Below are 18,333 nucleotides of genomic sequence, written 5' to 3' on the forward strand. Positions count from 1 at the left end.
TTTGGTGATAACAGTATTTGTACCTTTATAAACAAATGGTCCTAAAGAAACTACAAGTTAAGCGAAACGCGTTGACCGTCCAGAATTGAACAAGAGTATCTGGAAGACATATACAAGTGACAGACTATTGGTCATTCATGGTTACTCTTGTCCTGTGTTTTCTTTGAGGGTTTACTCTATAGGGGTGTTCCCCTTGTTTTGGTCCATTGTGAAGCCCCTGTTTATTAGTTTTTAATTATTTGTGAAACAAAATACTCTTTTTATATATGTGTGTATGCATCTCATATGTTGCCTTTAAAATCCACCTTTATTCACACAGGTTTTTACTGTGAGGGATATATTTTTTTCTGTTAGTATTATTGGATGTGGCACGCCTTTGAAAGCTAATTTGCTGAAAGCTCCAGCTCTTCTTCAGTCCTGACACAAAGCTCCAGCTATGTTGAAGTTTCAACACAGCATAAGTTCTGCTCCAGCTCCAAAACTCAGCTCCACCTTTGCTCCAGCTCCAGCACTATGCTTCAGATCTACTCCAGCTCCGACACTAAGCTCCAGGGCTGCTTCAGCTCCAGTACTATGCTCCAGATCTGTTTCAGCTCCAAAACTAGGCTCCAGATCAGTTTTCGGCTCCAACACTATGCTCCAGATCTGCTCCAGCTCCAACACCAAGCTCCACCTCAGTTTCAGCTCTAGCACTTACTCCAGCTCTGCTTAAGTTCAAACGCATTGCTGAAGCTTTACTGCAACTCCAACATGCAAATCTAGCTCCCACACTTTGTTCTAGCTCTGTTTCAGCTTCAACATTCAGCTGTAAATCTGTGCCAGCTTCAACACTCAGCTCCACCTCTGCTCCAGTTTCAGCAATCAGCTCCACCTCTGCTCCAGCATCAAAACTAAAGCATTAGCTCTGCTGTAGCTCTAGCATATAGAAACAGTCCTGCTTTAGTTTCAGAGAAACAAAATGATATGGTCTGCCCAGGATCCAGACCACAGAGCCAATTCCTAAGCTCTAAAAGAAACGTGTCCCCAAACTCACACTTCCCATTTTAACCACTGAACTTTGACCAGGAAGTCACAGTAATGCCTCTTATGGTGCACCCTGGTAGGTAAAACAGGCCCAACAGTGGCGGGTGGTCTTAACCAGAGCTCCTGATGGAGGTGATGGGATAGGAACCCTAGTAGTTCCAGTTTTCTTCGCTGAAAACTGGCACCAGGCTGACAATTTCAGGATCAACCCACCAGAAAGGCTGCACATGCTTGACACCATCTGAACCTAATAAGTTTATCTTGGTCTCATCAGACCACAGGACATGGTTCCAGTAATCCATGTCCTTAGTCTGCTTGTCTTCAGCAAACTGTTTGCAGGCTTTCTTTTGCATCATCTTTAGAAGAGACTTCCTTCTGGGACGACAGCCATGCAGACCAATTTGATGCAGGGTGCGGTGTATGGTCTGAGCACTGACAGGCTGACCCCCCACCCCTTCAACCCCACTGAGGATAACTTGAATACCATGGGAAGGCTTGTTTGTCTCCAAGGCAAGCCCTCTCACCATATCCATGTGAAACAGGTCATTTACACCCTCCCGGGGAAATAGATTTTTTTTCTTTTTTTTATTTTTAATAAATTTGCAAAGATTTCAAACAAACATCTTTCATGTTGCCATTATGGGGCATTGTTTGTAGAATTTTGAGGAAAATATTTTATTTAATTCATTTTGGAATAAGGCTGTAATATAACAAAATGTGGAAAAAGTAAAGCGTTGTGAATACTTTCCGGATGCGCTGTATTATAGCTCTCAGGTAGCTGGTGATAAGACACAGCACCATCCACATAAAAAGTTGATGCTAAATATTGTTCTGGTCAGAGGTCATGTGCAGTATCACTTCTGGAAACTCTTGAAGTCCTGGAGGTAATAGAGGTCCTAAGAATCTGGTAAACCTTGCAAGACCCAGCAGAGATCCCGTGTGTCCTGAAGGTCCTAGGAACCCTGAAAGACCTGAAAGGGATCCTTTGAGTACTGGAGGTCCTAGGAATCTTGGAAATTCTGTAAGACCCAAAAGGAATCCTGTAAGTACTTTAACAATCTCACAGCATACTTGACTTTGCCTAATGGCATAATTGTAGAAGAATTGGAGAAGAACAAATAAGAGGCCCTAGTTCAATTGCGTGGACCAGTTCACCTTCTGAACACATTAGTGATAGTGATGTTACAATCCAAATTTACCTGGAATGTAAGGGTTCCATATTAATTCTACAGGAATACTGCAGCTCATGGTCAGTAATAGAAACACCATGTGCACACCACTTTGTGTAGTATTGTATATTCAATTTTACCAACAACATAGCTGGGGGTCTCTTTTAATGAGAAGGCACTTTTATGAATCCAACGTTGAGTCACTTGCATTGAATAATTAACCAGCAACACTGTTCACACGTTAAAACAATGTCACTACTTTGCTCAACAGGCTTTGAAGTGTCACATTTACTAATTCAAAATTCCTCTGCCTGTTTATTAAAAGGAATGTTGCAATCGCATCTTGATCAGTCATCGTTCTCTTTCTATTGTCCCCCCCGGTCTATCATGGAGAACTTGGCATGTTCTTCAGCAGCTGGTACAAAGTGTAACATGAATCACCCATCACTGGCAGGTTGGTAAATTACAGACTTATCATCAATTACAGCTGACTTGCAAAGACTGGAACATAAACTTATACAAATGGTATGTACATAGCATAGCCAAAAAATATTGACAATATTTGACAAAACCTAAAGCCCAACTCCAGACAAGAAAAAAAATGACCCCTTGCCATGGGACTGCGCCCGCACTGCGAGGGTTACTAGCTCGGTTTGTCTAGGGGAGACAAGGAACATTTTCACTTACCTGTTCCTTCACTCCCCCCACAGATGGCACTGCCCCACATTCTGGGGAGGGCTTTGTCTTCATTACGTCCAATGCTGGGCTGTGGATTCTGCTTGATGACATCAGGATCCTACAGTGTTAGAGCATTGGGAGAGAAGAATCTTTGAGGGCCGGTCTAGCTGTGGGAGAGTAGCTGAGGATTAAAGCGGTTGTAAACCTAAAAAAAAAAAAAAAAAAAAACTCTGCAAGACAAAGGCATAATGAGCTAGTATGCATCGCATACTAGCTCATTATGAATTACTTACCTTAGAACGGAGCCCCGACACGGACCCCCAGACACCGCTGTGGGAGCTGACATGATCCCTCGGCGTCTCTTACGGGTTTGGCGGCTCCGGCGCTGTGATTGGCCGGAGCCGCGATGACGTCACTCCCGCGCATGCGCGGGAGTCATTTTCCGGCACTTCCCGGCAAGGGAAGCTGAAGGTCCGCCTTACCTTCAGAGTGCATGCGCCGCTCGCGTGAGCGGCTGCATGCACTGCAAATATCTCCTAAACTGTGCCGGTTTAGGAGATATTAATTGTACCTACAGGTAAGCCTTATTATAGGCTTACCTGTAGTTAAAAGTGGAAAAAAATGGTATACTACCTCTTTAAGTAAATAGCTTTTTTTTTTTTTTGTTTCCCTAGACCAGAGTTCTCCAAACTTTATAAACAAAGGGCCAATGTACTGTCCTTTAGACTTTAGGGGGGCCGGACTGTGGCCAACATAAGTACAAAATGTCCCAGCATCAGTGGGATTAAATAACCCCCCAATATTGGTATTGGGAGGAACATTGCCCCATCATTGGTATCACTGTGAGGAATTCTGCCCCATCATTGGTATCAGTGGAGGAATTGTGCCCCATTATTGGTATCAGTGGAGGAATTGTGCCCCATCATTGGTATCACTGGGAGGAATTGTGCCCCATTATTTGTATCAGGGGAGGAATAGTGCCCCATCATTGGTATCACTGGGAGGAATTGTGCCCCATTATTTGTATCAGGGGAGGAATAGTGCTCCATCATTGGTATCACTGGGAGGAATAGTGCCCCATCATTGGTATCACTGGGAGGAATAGTGTCCCATCATTGGTATCAGTGGGAGGAATAGTGTCCCATCATTGGTATCACTGGGAGGAATTGTGCCCCGTCATTGGTATCACTGGGAGGAATAGTGCCCCATCATTGGTATCACTGGGAGGAATAGTGTCCCATCATTGGTATCACTGGGAGGAATTGTGCCCCGTCATTGCTGTCATTGGGCCCCATTGTGCTGTCATTGGGATGAGTAGTGACCTATCACTGATGTCATTGGTAGGAACAGTACCCCATTGTTGGTGTCATTGGGAGAAATTTTACCCAGCATTGGTGTCAGTAAATGGAATAGTGCCCCAAGGGCCAGATAAAAGCAAGCAAAGGGCCACATCCAGCCCCCGGGCCGCAGTTGTCCTAGACTAAAACAAGTACTTACCCCCTGCATTGCAGTCACAGCACCACTGCAAGGGATACTTTTTTATCTGCACAAAGTTGAGCTTTACCCTTTATTTTTAAAGCATATGTCAGGGCAAAAAACAAACTGTATATATAAAAATAAATGTAAAAAATATAACAAATAAAAAAGCCATATTTATGTTTTGGCTGGCAGCAAGCAGCATGTTTGTAGATTTTTGTTTACTGAACCCATCCCACTTTCTTTATCTCTATAACATTTCCTGAAAGTAATAAGTGTCACAGTATTTGGAATTGTGTCATGCCTTTGCTAAGTTGTGACTCCGCGTCCGCACTAATCCGTATCAGCAATGGAACTTTAGCAGACAATAGTTTTGAAATCTTGTTGGAATACAAAAGTAACTGGAAGTTAAATCACAGCACCAAAAAAATAAAGGGATTTGGAGATTTGGATGAGGCTGAGAGTAATAGAAGGGACTAGTTTGAGTTAAGAATACAGACTGGAGTCGAATCTTGTTTTTAAACCAGAGTTTAGCATCATTTAAACCCCTTGCCGACCAGCCGCCGTAGTTATACTGCTGCAGGCCGGCTCTGTTACGCGAAACGACGTACCTGTACGTTGTTTTAGTGTAGCAGTTAGTGGGGGCGCGTGTCGCCAGAGGCGCACACACGCGCGCCAAATGACTAGAGGGGGAGCCGATCAGCAGGTCCAGTAGACTCGATGCAGCCGCGATCGCTCCCCATGGAGACAGAACGGCAGTCTGCCGAAGTAAACACAGCAGACCGCTGTTCTGTCAGTGATGAACACAGGGATCCTATGTTCCTCCCATTTCGGAACACAGGTCTCTGTGTTCATACAGTAATTTAATCCCCCACAGTTAGAAAGCACCCCCTAGGTACACATTTAACCCTTTCATCGCCCCTGGTGTTAACCCCTTCCATGCCAGTGTCATTAGTGCAGTAACAGTGCATATTTGTAGCACTGAATACTGTAGTAATATCACTGGTCCCCTCAAAAGTGTCAGTTGGGTGCCCAATCTGTCTGCCGCAATGCCACAGTCCCGCTAAAAATCGCTAATTTTCGCCATTACTAGTAAAAAAAATATATAAAAATGACATACATTTTTCCTCTAGTTTGTAGACGCAATAACTTTTGCGCAAACCAGTCAATATACACTTATTGGGATTTTTTTTTTTACCAAAAATAAGTAGCAGAATACATATTGGCCAAAAATTATGAAAAAATTAGATTTTTGAATTTTTTTTTTATTGGGAATGTTTTAAAGCAGAACGTGAAAAAAATATATATTTTTTTCAGAATTTTCGCTCTTTTTTTGTTTATAGCACAAATAATAAAAACCGCAGAGGCGATCAAATATCACCAAAAGAAAGCTCTATTTTTGGGGAAAAAAAATGACATCAATTTCATTTGGGAGCAGCATTGCACGACCGCGCACATGTCAGTTAAAATAACGCAGTGCCGTATCGCAAAAAAAATGGTCTGGTCATTAAGGGGGTAAAAACCTTCTGGTCCTTAAAGCGTAACTCCACTTTTGTTGAGAAAAAAACATTCCCCTCTGGGTGATCTCTGTACATTGCAAGGATTATAACAAACTTTCCCTTCCCTTTAGCAAACTTTTTTAGCAAACTTTTGCAGATTCCTTCCCTTTTCTTATTCTGAAGAAATCACTGTTTGTGCCTCTGTGCTGAGTGGGTCAAATGGGAGTGGTTTCATAATTATCAATCAGCTGTTGCAGCTGCAGGGCTCTAATGAGGAAAACTGCTGGGTCTGCATCCCTTTAGACGTGTTCCTATTGGGAGCATCTCACCAAAAATGACATATTTGTTGCAGGGGATGCCAGAAATCTGACTTGCATCTTAGTGCAGACTTCTGGGAAAATTGGTGAGCAAATCACACAAGCAGGAAATGATGTTTCTGGGGGTGTGGTCAGTATACATTCTGTGTACAGAACAGCTCCATACGGCCATATTGCATTGCATTTTCAGAAAATGACAACAGCTGCAGATTGAAAAGGAAGGCCAGTGATGGTGAACCTTGGCACCCTAGATGTTTTGGAACTACATTTCCCATGATGCTCAGCTACATCACAGAGTGCATGAGCATCATGGGAAATGTAGTTCCAAAACATCTGGGGTGCCAAGGTTTGCCGTCACTGTCTTAAGGCCCGTACACACGAGTGGAAATTCGGTCGGGAATTTTCATCCGACGACCGATCTGCCGATTTTCGGCTTGTTAGTATGGTGCTTTCGACAACCGACTCTGACTTTTCGGCCGAAAAAATCCTGGTGTGCAGGCTATAAAATTTTTGTCGACCATCAAAACACGTCCGATTTTCGTCTCATTAGTACAGATTTCAATGGGGAAAAATCTTATGAGCAAGACTAGGCATGCTCAGAGATGAAAGAACACATACAAAGCAATCCAACACATGACATCACTTCTGAAGTAGAATTCTGTCGTGCGGGAAAATCGTGTGCAGTCTAGATCACATTCCAACCAACAGACACCACTCTGGACAAAAGACGGACGACTGGTTGGCGGGAATTCATTGCGTGTGTACGAGGCTTTAGGCAGACTTCTGGGAAAATTGGTGAGCCAATCACACAAGCAGGAAATGATGTTTCTGGGGGTGTGGTCAGTATACATTCTGTGTCCAGAACAACTCCAGGCGGCCATATTGCATTGCATTTTCAGAAAATTACAACAGCTGCAGATTGAAAAGGAAAGGTCATTTTTAATAACATTCAATTACAATATGATTTATGTCGCAAATGTATACGTTATATTTTTTTTTTCTTTATTTGCTGATTTTTTTCCCCACAAAAGTAGAGTTAGTCTTTAAGTGGTTAAATTATGGTTTTAATCTAGTTTAATGAATGGTAGGCATGAATTGTTTAGTATGGAGGTTGAATTTTAATATGGGTCTGCTTTAGTTGTTCTCTGTGTTCAACTTTCTATCAGACAAATCGCTTTCTGTTAAAACTTCCTTATTATTCTTGTTTTGCCTAAATGCCTGCCAAAAATAATGTACAGTGCTTTTATTGACTTTACCCTCCATACCTGGTAATGTTTTGTTTTCTTGCTCAATACTTGGGTTCTTGCATAATGATTTAATAGTGAATTAAGCGGATACACATGACATAATCTCCCTGATTCATTGATCTGGCGGTTATCCAGCTATTGTATCTGATGCCAGTTTATGGACAGAGCATACCTCAACTATGTCCAAGCATAGCATTCACTGGCACCCACTCCTCTGTGCAATGCTTAGGTCACCCTATCCCATCCTATTCTCTTTCACAACCGCAAAAGCTGAGCGAAACTTCCCAGTAACCTCTGTAACTATTACATCTATCAAACCACAACTTGGCATCCTATCAGCTTAATGACTTATGGCAGATCCTCAGAATTGCTGGATATTTAAAGAAAAATTTAGATCTAATAAAAAAAAAAAAAAAAAAAGGGAAATAATTTAAAAATTGAGGAACCACTAGGATTACTAATTATGACTGTAGTAATGTGTTTGCTGACCTTTATCGTTTAGGCCAAGCTGTTTTCTCTCCTCGCTGCTACTGGATGGTACAAAATGTTTTAAAAAACAGTCACATAGCAAATTGTGATATTTTTATTTATTTTTTTAGTCTAAGAGAAAGAGACCAATGGCACTTTTTAAATACACGGATTTTTACCATGGAGCGGGAGGAGACGTCACGTTACCCCCTCCCGCCGCCTTCCGTGGCTCACCCAGGTCTCTCCTCTCACCGGGAGACCTGGGCAACCAGTCTGCACGGCCACCGAAGACCCGATCAAAGCCTCATTCGGCTCTGAACGGATCTCCATGCAAAAACCCGGAAGTGATGTCATGACATCACTTCCGGGTACTGGCGCCAGATTTAGACCCCCAGATCCCTCCACAAGAATACCTGTCAAAAAAAAATTAATTAATTTAAATGTACGAAAATATCGGCCGATACCGACACGCGATGACCAAAATATCGGTATCGGCAATGAAAAAACTATATCAGCCGATCCCTACTTAGAACCATCACAAACCCATCTTAAATATAGGCTGACTGCACCTGCATTTGCTCATCGACACAAGTTCAAACTGTATTTTTAAGGAGCCTATTTAAGGGGACCCGGCGCAGTGAGAAGGTATTAAAGCGGAGTTCCGGCCTCAAATACCTTTTTTAACTAAAAATACCCCTATAGTACTAATCCATCACTCTTTACAGAACCGCTATTCTCATACTTACAAGGTGTACAGTATTGGATTTTAGTCAAAATCTTACTTTTAAAAACTCTGTCTGGGCGCGGCCATCTTGGATGTGGGCATCTGAAGCCGCAGTGAAATCTGCTGTGTCCTTCTTTCTGATTCCAGGGAGTGTTCTGGAAGTTCTTCCTGATTCCAGCCTCCTGGGAGTGATGACAAACAGCTCCCAGGATGCAAAGCAAAGGCGGAAGTGATGTCGGTGGCCAAGGGGGGAGAAGGAAGAAGTACAATCAAAAATGCCCTGAAAATAAGGTAAGGGACCCCCGAAAAAAATTGAAAATGCCCAATTGTTGATCAGCATAGGGAGCACTCCAGGAATCACTAAAGTTGCAAAATAGGCCGGAACTCCACTTTAAGTTAGTTACTGCAGGGGCTGAATCAAGGTGTGGGAAAATGTGCTCTTTGCAATATTGAATTAGTCCAATAAAGAATAAATTTTACCAAAGTCACCATTTCCAACCCTACTAAATACTTGAACAAGTAGGTTCAGGGCATTTAATTCTAAGAGGTAAGTCCATCAAAAAATTATTTTATTTTGGGTGACATTTTATTTTGCTCAGACGGCAACTTGTTCAGAAGTTACCAGGACCCAAATGAGAGCCAAATTCCACTCCAACCCACCTCCACTAGTACAAAATATATCATTCCACTTTTATGCTGACCACTGTGACCAGGTTCTTTTTGCACCTCCTATTGGTTTTTCTACATATGCAATTACAATTCAGAGACTGGTGACTCTACTACTTGGCATAAAACAAACCAAGGTCACAGTTGCATACACTTCGTTTTTATAACATGTTCATACGTTGCAAGCTGCTTAGAACAATCAGCAATTTAAAAGCTTTACATTTAAATATACGTCAGTAGATAGAAGTCAATAAGCACACCATGGACCAACATTAAAACTCAACACACCCTTGGAATGAGAAAAGTAATACCTCTCCCTTAGCTTCAGGCAAAGAACTGCATACTTCCAAACATACATTTTCCTGAATGCCAACTGCTGCCAAGTCAGCTGACTGTTTTATTGGTTCCAATAAAATGCAAAAATGCTTTGGAAAGATACATTTATGTCAGTCCGGGAAGAGCATGAGTGCCGAAATATGATATCCAGGAGTGTATTTTTGGATTCATACCATAAATGAATGCTAATGCATTTTTATTTAGAAGTAAACTTTTTATTGCCAACCATATAATGTTATTTTTGAGAACATTTTAAGTAAACCTCCTGAAGGATGTCCATGTCCCATTTCCTTCACAAATTCGATAAATAAAGTGTTCATTTTACTTGTATCGGATAACAGGTACTACCAGTTCCCGGAAATGCACACCTGACCAGCGGTGCCTTGTAGAAGCCCCAAATTTTAGATCACTTATATAGTATACAACTATATACACACTTATATATAGTGGTATAGACACTTATATCTATATACTCATATATAGATTTCGAAAAAACTTAATAGAGAGCCTAGCTCCACCTAGTGTCACCTTCTGAGCCTTATTACCAGAGTTGTATAAAGTACTCGAAACCCATACTTGAGTAAAAGTACAAGTGCTCGATCAAAAAGTGACTTGAGTAGAAGTGGAAGTGCTCGATCAAAAAGTGACTTGAGTAGAAGTACTAAAGTACTCAACATTTTTTGTACTTAAGTATTGCAAGTAGTTTTTTTTAACAATTTTGCTACTCAAGTACTGAAAGTAAAAAAGTACCAGTAGTTTTGAAAAAAAAAATTGCTACTCAAGTACTGAAAGTAAAAGTACAAGTACTGTGTTATGTAGTTATTAAAGAAAGAAGTCAAAAGTTTGAACATCATATTGTTTTTTATTATTTCAAATGCAGCTTTTATTTATACATACAGTAGCATTTATTTTCGTATGCGCTGATAATACACATGTTTTGAGCTTCATGAAACCTGCCATCTACTGTTCTGGCAGTGGTAATTTTTATAATTGTAACGAGTAACTATGCAGCACAAAAAAAAAATATCGGAGTAGAAGTATTGAAATCATTGAAATAAGGTAGTGAAGTAAAAGTGGAAGTAGGAGAAAAAAATTCTACTCTAGGAAAGTACAGATACCCCCTTTCGGTACTTAATTACAGTAGTGAAGTAGTTCTACTTAGTTACTATACATCTCTGCTTATTATATACCAGTGAGACTGCCCATCACAATGGTGGACTGATATTTACCCTCAGGGTGAGGGGGTCACTTCCGTCTCTAGGGCTTTTTCAAGAGGCAGCAAGTTTGCTTGCTAAATTAGCACTACAAGATGCATTTTGTTGCAAAAAAAGTAAAATGATAAAAGACTGAGAACATATTACCAGTATCTTTGGTTTTATTACTTTCCAGGATGAAGAGGTGGCCTTTGCTGAAATTGGTTAGTTAGCAATTGGTCAGTTAGTCTAGGGCCCTTGGCTTGCATCCCAATCAGCACACTACCTGCAGGGAGTTTATATTTTCTCCCTGTGCTTGCATGGGTTTTCTCAGGGTACTCCGGTTTCTCCCTGCGCTCCACAGACATGCTGGGAGATTAATTGGCTCCTGCCTAAAGTGGCCCTGGAATGTGTATGTATGAATTGTCAGTTGGGGACCTTCGATTTTAGGCTCCTTGAGGGCAGGGGACGGATGTGAATGTACAATATAGAAAAAGTGCTGCATAAAATTGTTAGCACTATATAAATACCTGTAATAATAACGTTATATTTAACCACTTCCCAACCACCCGCCTCCTTTTTACTGCTCTCCTGCGCAAACCAATGTAGACCTACGTCATACTTGCCAACTGTCCCTTTTTTCCTGGGACAGTCCCTGCAAATAGGAGCCTGTCCCAGGTAATTTATATTGTCCCTGGAAGCGCTTGTTAATCGGGCTGCCAATAAATATTACGCAGAAGTAGTGCAGCTGAATGGGAGAATTATTCCAACTCTGTTACTGTGGCCTTAAGTTTGAAATTCCCTTTTAAATTTCCTATAATTCTCTCTGTATTGAGTAGACTCTATAATCTGATAAGTAGGCAAGATTAATTATGCAGAGTGGGCGGAGCTTCAGGGAAGTGGGTGTGGTAATTGATAACTGTGCTGCAAAGTGTCCCTGGAAAATTTTTTTAAATGTTGACAACTGTGCTGCGTTAGTCACGCGCGATAAGCTAGGGGGCACTCTCCCACCCCCGCCCGGCAGCGGGGAAGTTGATACATGGGTCAGGCAGCTCCGATTGCCGCCTGACACCCGCGATCGCTCCCCACTGAGAAAGAAGAACGGTTAGTTGTTGTAAACACAGCTGACCGTTCTTCTCCCTGGAATGATCATAGAGCGCCTGTGATTCTTCTATATAGGATCACTTGTCTCTTTGGTCATTCCAGAAGCCACGCCCCCATACAGTTAGAATCACTCCCCTAGGGTCACATTTAACCTTTTGATCACCCACAGGGTTAACCCCTTCCCTGCCAGTGTCATTATTACAGTAACAGTGCATATTTTTAGCACTGATTACTGTAGTAATGTCACTGGTACCCCCAAAAATGTCAGTCAGGGGTCCAATCTGTCTTTTGCAATGTCGCAGTCCCGCTAAAAATCGCAGATCGCCGCCATTACTAGTAAAAAAAAAAATAAATAAAAATGACATCTTTCCCCTAGTTTGTAGACGCCATAACTTTTGGCGCAAACCAATCAAAATACGATTATTGTGATTTTTTTTTTTTTTTTTACCAAAAATATGTAGCAGAAAACAATTTGGCCTAAAATGTTAAGAAAATTTGATTTTTAAATTTTTTTTGGAGAATGTTATATAACAGAATGCGAAAAATATTGTTTTTTTTTTTTTTCAAAATTGTCGCTCTTTTTTTGTTTATAGCGCAAAAAATAAAAATCGCACAGGTGATCAAATACCACCAAAAGAAATCTCTACTTGTGGGGAAAAAAGGACATCAACTGCATTTGGGTACAGCGTTGCACGACCGCACAATTGTCCGTTAAACTAACGCAGTGCCGAATCGCAAAATAGGGCCTGGTCAGGAATGGGGCAAATCCTTCCGGTCTTAAAGTGGTTAATTGCTATGCTGACCAGTTTATAATTTAATGTTTATGTATAGCCAAATCTTTTTTTTTTTTTTTTGATCACAGTTGTCACTGAGAGAGAAAGATATAATGAATCACAAATTTTGGGGTTGTCGCAGGAACAAGATATTGCACATATCTACTACTGCAATATGTAAGTGAACCCTAAAACCATTAGAGTTAAATTATGAATAGGATGGATTGTGAGTTATAGATTTTCAGTGTAATAAAAAGCCTTTGGCTAAGGCTCCATTCACACCTGAGCGTATTATTTTCAGGCGTTTTTTAGGCGTTTTTTCAGTCGTTTTTCAGGCATTTTTTGCAGGTGTTTTGAGGCAGGTATTGACATCTAACAAAAATGCTTGTAATCTACCAAAAAAGAAGCTCATGTACTTTTTTGAGCTTTAGGCTCCATGTACACGGGGCGCTGGAAATGGCCGTTTAGGAGCAGTTGGGCGTTTTTTTTAGAAGCCCCTGAACCCATCTACATTTTATCTTATCTGTCCATGTACACCAGGTCGTTTGCGGTCGTTTGCGGGCAGTTGCGTTCAGGGACTTTTTTTAGAACGCAATTATTCGAACGTGTGTTTCTCGGTGTTTCAAGCGCAAAAACGCGAGCGAACGCGACCGAACGTGATGACCCGCGTTTGGCGTTCGCGTTTTTCCATTTTAAAGGGGAATCATTTTTTTGACCTCTAGGAACGGTTCTAAACGCAAAAAACGCACGCTAAACGCGGGTACAAACGCAACCGAACGGACGCTTCAAACGTCCTAAAAATTCCAACATTCAAAGAGACTTTTAACAACGTCCCGTGTACATGGACCCTTAGTCATTTTGCTTTAGGTGACAAAACACTCATAGATGAACAGGGTCCATTGAAATGAATGGGATTTTGCTTTTTGGGCGTTTTGAGACTTCAGAGATGAGCGTTTTACGAGCTGAAAAACGCTCAGGTGTGAACGGGGCCTTAGATTTTAACGCATTTATGTCATTGATACAGGATTACCCACTAATTTGCTGGCCATTTTCTTACCCCCTCTGTGGGAGACCTATTTTTGCAGACTTTTCCCTGGATTTACTGTTGTGTGTGGCCCTGGGTTACAGATTCAAATTCACTTTTTTACTGACTTTATTGCGCCATACAGCACACAGGTATGGAGTTATTATTTAGGAACCTCTGCAGGATTGATTAACCTACCTAAGGCTTTTTCGTATATCTGTAATAACATTGTATTTATGTATACATATTATGTTGGTTATCATTATATTTCTTGTCTACTTAGTAGTATAAACTTTCTTACGCATTTCCCGAGGAAGCTGTGACGGCGAAACTGGTTGGAAATAAAGGCTCAATGAACAATACTACATTTACACATGGAACTTTAGCCGCATAAGTGTTTTTATATTTCTTTTTTTGATACAATAAATGTTATATTTTTATAAAAATCTTGTATTTGGTATGTGTTTAGGCACCTTAAAGGGTAACTCCATTTTTAGTGGGTAAAAAAATAGCAAATAAAGAAAAAACAATATAGCATATACAATTGTGACACAAATCATATTGTAATTGAATGTTATTAAAAATCACCTTTTCTTTTCAATCTGCAGCTGTTGTAATTTTCTGTTAATGCAATGCAATATGGCCGCCTGGAGGTGTTCTATACACAGAATGTATACTGACCACACCCCCAGAAACATCATTTCCTGCTTGTGTGATTGGCTCACCAATTTTCCCAGAAGTCTGCACTAAGATACAAGTCAGATTTCTGGCATTCCCTGTAAGAAAAATGTCATTTTTGGTGAGCTACTCCCAATAGGAACACGTCTAAAGGGATGCAGGCCCAGCAGATTTCCTCATTAGAGCCCTGCAGCTGCCACAGCTGATAGATAATTATGAAACCACTCCCATTTGACCCACCAAGCACAGAGGAACAAACAATGATTTCTTCAGAATAACAAAAGTTAGGAATCTGCAACAAAGTTTGTTACAATCCTTGTAATGTACAGAGATCACCCAGAGGGGAATGTTTTTTTTTCAACAAGAGTTACGCTTCAAAAGTCCCGTACCGTACACACCCTTCAAGCTGTAGTCTTTTGGGAAGTTGGTGCTTTTTATTACTATTTTTGATCCCATCCACAACAATTCATAAATGGAAACAAGAGGTTAAGGGACATTTTCCAATGTTTCGGTGTTATATCAGAATAGCTATTCCTATCAGATTCTGCAACCGGAAGTGATGTACGGACGAGAACAACTTGCGCATGCTCCATGCGTTTCAACATGGCCGCTATGCGTTCCAATAGGTTTCCTAATGTGACAAAACAAGAAGCAGCGATAGACATCTTCTTACACCCACACAAGTCTTGAATTTTACATTTATTTTAACATCAAACTCACCTTATAGACTGAATAACAGTATTACATTTCTATTATTATTGTAATATAGTAAATATAGTGAGAAACCTGCAGGACGGCCATCTTGGTACACCCCTCACTTCTCAGTGACAAACTGACTATATAGTGAAATAGACTATTTCACTCGGTTGAGGTGAATTAGTCTATTTCAGTCTATAAGGTGAGTTTATTGCTAAAATAAATGTAAAATTCAAGACTTGCGTGGGTGTAAGAAGATGTCCGCTGCTGCTTCGTGTTCTGTCACATTAGGAAACCTATTGAAACGCATAGCAGCCGTGTTGGAACGCACGGCGCATGCGCAGTAAGTTGTTCTCAGCAGAATCTGATAGGTAGCGGTATTCTGATAGAACACCGTTGACAGTAATTGCTCTCTTCTGCACCGGTTTCCTCTTACTTCCTGTTTGCATCTTCAGGACAGGAAGTGGAACAAAATCTCCCCAACATGTAACAGAGAGCAAAAAAAAATAAATAATAAAATAATAAAAAAACATCACCGGGAGATCCCTTGCACCAAAATGTTACTTTCTATTTAATTTATTAGATTATTGCTTTTCCAGAAGTCTTTACAATGCTTGAAGTCACATCACAAGCATCCCCTGCAATGTGAGTTTCATTTATGGTGAGATACTTTCAAAGAGTTCTCAGATTAAATTGATTCTGGGGCTTCCCCTTTACACTACAACACTGAGACTGATTATAACGAAGGCAGACCTTTTCACTTTTGGTAAGGGGAAAGGCGTACAACAGTATTCTCAGGACTGAGAAACGTAGTACCATTGCTAATAATATTACTACAATCCTTGCAATGTAAATAGTTTGGTTGAAACTGGTATTTTTTTTTCTCAACAAAACTAGAGTTTCATTTTAACAAGACACAGCTAGTATGTAACCCAATCCAGGTCTTCAAACCTTTAGGCAAAAAAGAGAAAAAAAAAAAACTGATCACTCTTCTGGATCTTGGCACACGTCTGTGACAGCTGTAGTGAACCCAATGAGGCCATCGTAGATGATTCACTGCCATGAAATGCATTGCATCCTGTCAGTTGCTGGCAGTGGGATCTAACATCCAATCTCCATCTATTGTATACTGATACAGTGTATCAATCACCGCCATTCTGTGATTCCTTCCATAGAAAATCATCCCAAGACAAAGATAACTCACTGATTTGGTACCATTCCTGCAGAATCACTTTTTCCCTTTTCTAGTTTGGCTATAACCAGGTAAAGGAGTAAATACTTAGGCTTTTATTTAAAAGGTCAGTTCACCCAAATGTGATATTTTAATTAGTTATCGACCAATATCGTTTTTTTTATTGCCGATACCTATACCGTTATTTTGGTCATCGTGTATCGGTATCGGCCGATATCTGCCGATATTTTCGCACATTTAAAAACATTTTTTTTTTTTGATTTTTTTTTTTACGCAGGTACTATGCACTTTAAAGCATTCAAAACGCCAAGTTTGGCTGTTTTGAATGCTGTCATTTTTTTTTAAATTTGGCACCGAGTACCTGGAAGTGATGTCATGACATCACTTCCGGGTTTTTACATGGAGACCTGATCAGAGCCGAATGCGGCTTTGATCGGTCTTGGGCGGCCGTGCAGGTAGGACAGGTGCTACATTGGTGTTATATGTGTGCCCCCTGCCCTCTACTGCAACAGTCATTCAGAGTGCTGCATACACAGCCAGCATGAGAGGAACACAGAGCCGCTATCTATCACTGCTGTGGAGGGGGGTGAGGAGAGGCGTGGCTTGTGCTGTGTCTTTCTCATGCTGGCTGTGTCAGAAAGTCTAAAGTACTTCATTGGCAGTTTATTAGGGGATTGGTATTCTGCTTTGAATATCTGTAGTACTTGTTTGGTCAGATGCTGTACAGTATGTTTTGTGGAAGGAAACTAGAGAAACTTGGCGGAAATCCACACATACACCGGATCAACATACAAACTCCATGCATACAGCATTTCTTACTGGTTTCAAACCTAGGACCCGACCTAGGAACCCAGAGCTTTAAAAATCTCAGGTTGGGTGGGCTCCTTAAGTTCTCACATTTGTGAAGTTGTCTCTAAATAACATGTGGTCAACATCAAAAGACTTTCATCTTGACTTGTCCATGTTAACATTTTTCTGTAAAAGTGTCATTAACTGCAGCTGTTTTATGAGGAATTCCTGTAACTCCATTGTCAGACATCACCTCTCGGACTTCCATGCCTGGATGCTGGTAAACATTTTTATGAGATAAAGTTAAACTTAAAAAAGTTATAAATTTAATTTACTGGACAAGACTGTCTAATTATCTACACATTGTGTATATTCTTCATTTTTAGGTTTTTTTTTTTTTTAGTATTCTTCATTTTGTATTTTCTGTGTTAGCCTTTTATAAGCCTCTTTTTCATTATTAATTACATATCTATGGGTAGTCATATTAATTTACATACTGTATAAATAATGTTCTTCTTGTGTAGCAGCAAATCACAATTACCAATCAGAGAAATGGACAAAAATTTGCTTTACCCTGGATTTGGCAAATGCATTAACAATTTGCTGAACTCAAACCTTGAATGCAAATTGCATTAAAGTCTGAGGGAGGGAAATTCGGATAGTCATCTATGGCCTTTTGGAGACCTGCTAGGCAAGCTTTTGTTACCTAAATGGAGTGAAAAAAAAAAATTAAATTTGGTGAGGGGAGGAGCCTTTTGATATGGCTTTGAGGGCAATACACAAATAAACATAAGTTTGGGAATTACCTTAAAGACATGTCCAGGATGAACATTTGTTTTGATTCGGTATATAAATACATTTGTTTTGTTAAATTTGTTACATTCGTTTTATTTGTATTTGCAATTTGTTTCGTTAGTTTCAAATTTGAAAAATTCAACTGAATTCGAAAAAAATCTGATTGCATTCTAAAAAAAATTTTGAATCGGTATTTGAATTCGAAATTGCATTCAAATTCAATTTTTTTCCATTTAAATGCAGCTGTTGCGTTAGACTATTAATACTGACTGTCTTTCAATTTGAAAATTAGAGCAAAATAGAAAAAAATATAACCATCTTCTGAAATTCAAATTTCGAATTAATGAATTTGAATAGAAAAGATTAGAATATAATAGAAAAAATTTGGAAAGAATAGAATAGAAAATAAGAGAACATAATAGAAAAGAATCGAATAGAAAAACAATAGAATAGAATTAAAAATAAAGAATATATAACCATTCTTCC

Source organism: Pelophylax lessonae, assembly GCF_965119305.1.
Source record: "Pelophylax lessonae genome assembly, chromosome: 5".
In the NCBI taxonomy this organism is placed as follows: Eukaryota; Metazoa; Chordata; class Amphibia; order Anura; family Ranidae; genus Pelophylax; species Pelophylax lessonae.